Here is a 6,000-nt window from a genome sequence, read left to right as displayed (position 1 = left end):
TCATGCTGCCGATCTGGTTCGTGCCTTTCATTTGGCTCATCCTGGTCGGCCTGGGGGCTCTGGTGAGGGTTCGGTGACCCCTCTTCAAGGGGGGGGGGGTACTGTTGTGAATTCTGTTGTCGGGCTCCCTCCTGTGGTCATGAATGGTACTTCGGCTGGTTCTGTCCATGGACTTCCTCTGGTGGGTGTTTCTGAGTTTCACAGGTGACGAGGTTAATTCGTTAGCTGCTGCTCTATTTAACTCCACTTAGATCTTTGCTCCATGCCACCTGTCAATGTTCCAGTATTGGTCTGTTCACTCCTGGATCGTTCTTGTGACCTGTCTTCCCATCAGAAGCTAAGTTCCAGCTTGTATTTCTTTGGTTTGCTATTTTTCTATCCAGCTTGCTATTTAATTTGTTGTCTTGCTTGCTGGAAGCTCTGGGACGCAGAGGGAGCGCCTCTGCACCGTGAGTCAGTGCGGAGGGTCTTTTTGCGCCCTCTGCGTGGTCTTTTTGTAGGTTTTTGTGCTGACCGCAACGTAACCTTTCCTATCCTCGGTCTGTTCAGTAAGTCGGGCCTCACTTTGCTAAATCTATTTCATCTCTGTGTTTGTATTTTCATCTTTACTCACAGTCATTATATGTGGGGGGCTGCCTTTTCCTTTGGGGAATTTCTCTGAGGCAAGGTAGGCTTTATTTTTCTATCTTCAGGGCTAGCTAGTTTCTTAGGCTGTGCCGAGTTGCATAGGGAGCGTTAGGCGCAATCCACGGCTATTTCTAGTGTGTTTGATAGGTTTAGGGATTGCGGTCAGCAGAGTTCCCACGTCCCAGAGCTCGTCCTTATTATCAGTAACTATCAGGTCATTCCGTGTGCTCTTAACGACCAGGTCCATTATTGTCCTGACCACCAGGTCATAACAGGGCGCCTGCCAACCTCCCATGTCTCCACATGGGAAAAAATTTATTTTTTAGGGGAGTAACCTTTTAAACTTTCCAAGCTCATCGCATGGTTTACAGCTCCTGAGTGTCATCCCTGCTCTTGAACATCCCCTTTCTAGTGTTCACATAATATCTATATCAGAAAAGAAGGTTCAGAGACCTGCGAGGCACCTGGGTTGCACTATGAAAGGGGATCCGCAGGTGACTATATATAATTTATATTATTTTTGGACAATGCTGGAGCATTTAATAGAGAATAAAACATGGCAGACAGCCCCTTTATGAAATACAGGCTATCCCTCTGTGTCTGACACATGCAAAAGAAAGTGTTAAAAAAAGAACAGAATTGGGAAAAAAATCTAGAATAGTAATGTCCTACATACACTTACTGTAATTAAGGGGGTTGTCCAGGCTGAAAGTCCACAGTCCCTCTATGTGACTACAGAATCATGAGCGGGTGATGTGCTCACTGTCATGATTCCCCTGCATGACCAGCAGGAGCGGGCGGTGGTCACATGACCAGCAGGAGCGGCGGTGCTCACATGACCAGCAGGAGTGAGCAGTGGTCACATGACCATCTGGTCTCGCTGTTGCCGAAGAATCCTGACAGTGCGCACTGTGAGAATTCACAATTCTGCAGACACAAACTTGGACAACCCCTTTAAGCCCCCCTTACACTCACCCCCCACAGAAGATCCACAAATCAATTCTGTTATTGGCAATATTTGGTAAAAATGTCTTTGTTGCCTGTAGCAACTAATCACAACACAGCTTTCTTTTGACGATCACTATAAGAAATTCAACACTGTGATTGGTTGCTATTGGCCACAAAATCAGAACTTTTTTTTCATACTGTTGACCTATGTGATTGTTTTTCTGTAATGTCTTTATTGTGTATTATTCATGCAGCTTTACATGAACACCTGAGCCTTACACTATGGCTGGTCCGAATAACTAAAGCAATTGTTACCATCCACCTCTCGTGTCTCCCCTTTTCCTCATAGTCTGTAAGCTTGCGAGCAGGGCCCTCATTCCTCTTGGTATCTATTTTGAACTGTGATTTCTGTTATGCTGTAATATCTATTGTCTGTACAAGTCCCCTCTATAATTTGTAAAGCACTGCGGAATATGTTGGCGCTATATAAATAAAAATTATTATTATTATTATTGTGTCTTTGCTGATGACACCCAAGTATACACCTCTACGCCTGCCTGTTTAGAAAATACTAGTGATTGTCTTACCGCTGTCTCAAACATCATGTCCTCCCTCTATCTGAAACTGTCAAAAACTGAACTCCTTGTGTTTCCTCACTCTACTAATGTGCGACATTGCCATTTCCGTGTGTGGTTCCTCCATTACGCCCCAGCAACATCCCTGCTGTCTTGGGGTCATACTTGATTCCGAGCTTTCATTCACCCCCCACATCTGATCACTGGCTCTCCATTGTTATCTGCATCTCAAAAACATTTCTAGAATTCGACCCTCTCTTACTTTCGACTCTGCAAAACTCTTAGGCTGTGTGCACACGGTGTGGATTTTTTGCGTTTTTTTGCTATAAAATGCATAAAAAACGCATACATTATGCATCCCATCATTTAGAATGCATTCCGCAATTTTTGTGCCTATGATGCATTTTTTTCTGAGGAAAAAAAACGCATTGCGGTAAAAAACACAGCACGTTCATTAATTTGGAGGATTTTTCACGTTTTCCCCGCTATTTAATGCATTGGGAAGCTCCGGAAAAAAACGAGTCAAAAAAGCACAAATAACACTGAAAAAATGCATGCGGATTTCTTGCAGAAAATGTCCGGTTTTGCTCAGGAAATTTCTGGAAGAAATCCTGAACGTGTGCACATAGCCTTAGGGTATGTGCACACGCAGGGGTGGATTAAGGGTAGCCAGGGCCTCTGGCTGTTCAGACTCTGTGGGCCCCCCGGTCATGTGACGGGGTATGCGATGGGGTCATCATATACCTGAACCAGATTATTCCAGAAAAATAGTTGCTGAGTGAAACTCCACTTCTCACCTATCACACATTAACAGTTCCCATCACCAGATCACACATATAACCGGCAGCTTTTGTTTTGGCCAAAAGATTTTTCAAGCCGCCACTATAACACGGTAGACACTTTTGGCCGGGCCCTACTCTATTGTAACCTATTAAATATGTGTTAAAATATGCAATACAATTTAGGTATATTTTTATTTATTTTTCAATTTTTAAAATGATCAATAATATCACATACAAGGAACAAATACAACACCATGACCAGACCACATATTACCACCACATAGTGACCAAATAATAGCACATACAAGGGACAAATACCGCAACACCATGACCAGACCACATTTTGCCACCACATAGTGACTGAATACTACAATACTGATCAGTAATAATAAAAAAAATGCAATACTATCAACATAAGTGCCAGTATTCACAGGAGATCTGTACTTAGTATGCAGTGTCTGTGTAGAGGTAATACAGTGATCACTGGTGACATTATACACATGACCTCTGTATAGTATACAGTTTTTGGCTTCAGTGTATAGGTAACACACTGCCTTACCAGTGACGTCTCTAGGTGAAGTCCTTTATCTTTCATCCAGCGCATACCGCCATCATTTCTTCCAGCCAGGACTCCTCTCTGCAGGAAATAACACAGTTATCTCGAGCTCCGCTTGCAGAACACATTACTTAATTTTTCCCAACTTGTACATTATACCACATGAAGAAAGAAAGGCGACATAGTGTCACTCTGCACAGTAACAGGACCGCCCCCCATTTAAAACAGTATACTCAAAAAATAAAATAAATACACCACTGCAGTAATAATATCCCTTAATTAGCGCCTATGGTAATAATAATATCCCCCATCCTGGCCCCGTGTATCTCATTCCTGGCTCCAGCCATACGTTCTCGCATCCTGCCCTCATGGTTATTCATCCTGCCCCATATGATCTCCCCAACTTGCCCCATTGGTCTCCATCATATCCATCCTGCCCCATGATCCTGCACGATCTGTCTCCAATCCTGCCCCATGTCTTTCATTCTGCCCCGTGTCTTCAATCATGCCCCGTATCTACATTCTACCCATGTCTCCAGTCCTGCCCCCAGTGTGTCCAGCATCTCTGCCCCCAGTCTCCAGCATCTCTGCCCCCAGTGTTTCCAGCATCTCTGCCCCCAATGTGTCCAGCATCTCTGCCCCCAATGTGTCCAGCATCTCTGCCCCCAATGTGTCCAGCATCTCTGCCCCCAATGTGTCCAGCATCTCTGCCCCCAATGTGTCCAGCATCTCTGCCCCCAGTGTCCAGCATCTCTGCCGCAATGTGTCCAGAATCTCTGGCCCAATGTGTTCAGCATCTCTGCCCCCAATGTGTCCAGCATCTCTGCCCCCAATGTCCAGCATCTCTTCCCCCAGTTTCCAGCATTCTGGCCCGGGTCCCCGGGATTGCTGCTCTCAATAAAAAAACAAAACAAAACGAGTTCTTCTCATCTGACCGCGCTCCTTTGGCGAAGCTCCCTCCTTGCAGCTGAACCGCACACTCACAGGCGACTGACAATGACATCAGACTGTTGTAAATTCCGCTCTTGGGCTCCCTCAGGTGGTTGTAAGTGGCACTTTTGTGAGTTCTGCTCTTGGGCTCCCTCCGGTGGTTTTAAGTGGAATGGCTGCTCCTTGGATTTAGCTGTCAGCAGCTGCTTCCACTGATTGTCTTTTCTGTTCGGCTATTTAACCTGGCTCTTTCCTTCAGCTTGTGCCACTTGTCAATTGTTCCTGGTTGGATTCACATCTCTTTGGATTTCCCTGTTATCTTGACCAGTTCAGCAAAGCTAAGTCCTTGCTTGCTCTTTTCTGTCCACAGGTTGTGGACTTATCCGTTCTGTGCTTTCTATGTTTGTCCAGCTTGTCAGTATGAATTAATTATGTGATGCTGGAAGCTCTGGGAGGCAGATTTGCCCTCCACACCTTTAGTCAGGTGTGGAGATTTTTTGTAAATTCTGCGTGGATTTTTGTAGTGTTTTATACTGACCGCACAGTATTCCATCCTGTCCTATCTATTTAGCTAGACTGGCCTCCTGTGCTCATCCTGGTTTCATTCTGTGAATGTCTTTTCCCTCTCCACTCACAGTCATTATTTGTGGGGGGCTAATCTATCCTTTGGGGATTTTCTCTGAGGCAAGATAGTTTTCCTGCTTCTTTCTTTAGGGGTAGTTAGTTCTCAGGCTGTGACGAGGTGCCTAGGGAGTGTTAGGAGCATCCCACGGCTACTTCTAGTGTTGTGTTGAGCTTAGGGAGTGCGGTCAGTACAGATACCACTTCCTTCAGAGCTCGTTCCATGTTGCTCATAAACCACCAGATCATAACATCAGACGCTGGCTATGTGCGCGCTGCAGCTGACGTAAGCTGCCAGCCTCCGATTGGCTGGCGGCTGTTAACTATTGACGTGCGGGCGCGGGACCGCACGTCAATAGCGTTAAACTGCCGCAGCGGTCAATCTGAGCGGTAGTCCAGGGTCCCCCCACACCACTGGGCCCTGGGCTACCGCCCAGATTGAACTCATTATAGTCCGCCCCTGTGCACACGTCAGGATTTTATGCAGAAATTTCTGAACAAAACCGGAGATTTTCTGCATAAAATCCACACGTGTTTTTCTCGCGATTTGCTTGCAGTTTTCTCGCAGTTTTTGCACATTTTTTGCGCAGTTTTTGTGCGGATTTTTCGCGTTTTTTCTGGAGCTTCTCAATGCATCAAACAGCATTTTGAAAAATCTGCAAAATTAATGAACATGCTGCGTATTTTTCCGCAATGCGTTTTGCCTTGTAAAACCGCCAAAAAAACAGGCAAAAAGCGCAAAAAATCCGGAACTTGTGCACATACCCTTACTGTTTCGCTTATTCATTCTCGTCTGGACTATTGTAACTCTCTACTAATCGGTCTCCCTCTTACCAAACTCTCCCCACTCCAATCTGTCCTGAATGCTGCAGCCAGGATCATATTCCTCACCAACTGTTACACCGATGCCTCAACCTTGTGCCAGTCATTACAATGGTTACCCATCCACTCCAGAATCCAG

Source organism: Ranitomeya imitator, chromosome 4, assembly GCF_032444005.1.
Source record: "Ranitomeya imitator isolate aRanImi1 chromosome 4, aRanImi1.pri, whole genome shotgun sequence".
In the NCBI taxonomy this organism is placed as follows: Eukaryota; Metazoa; Chordata; class Amphibia; order Anura; family Dendrobatidae; genus Ranitomeya; species Ranitomeya imitator.
Note: the sequence above shows the minus strand (reverse complement) of the source record.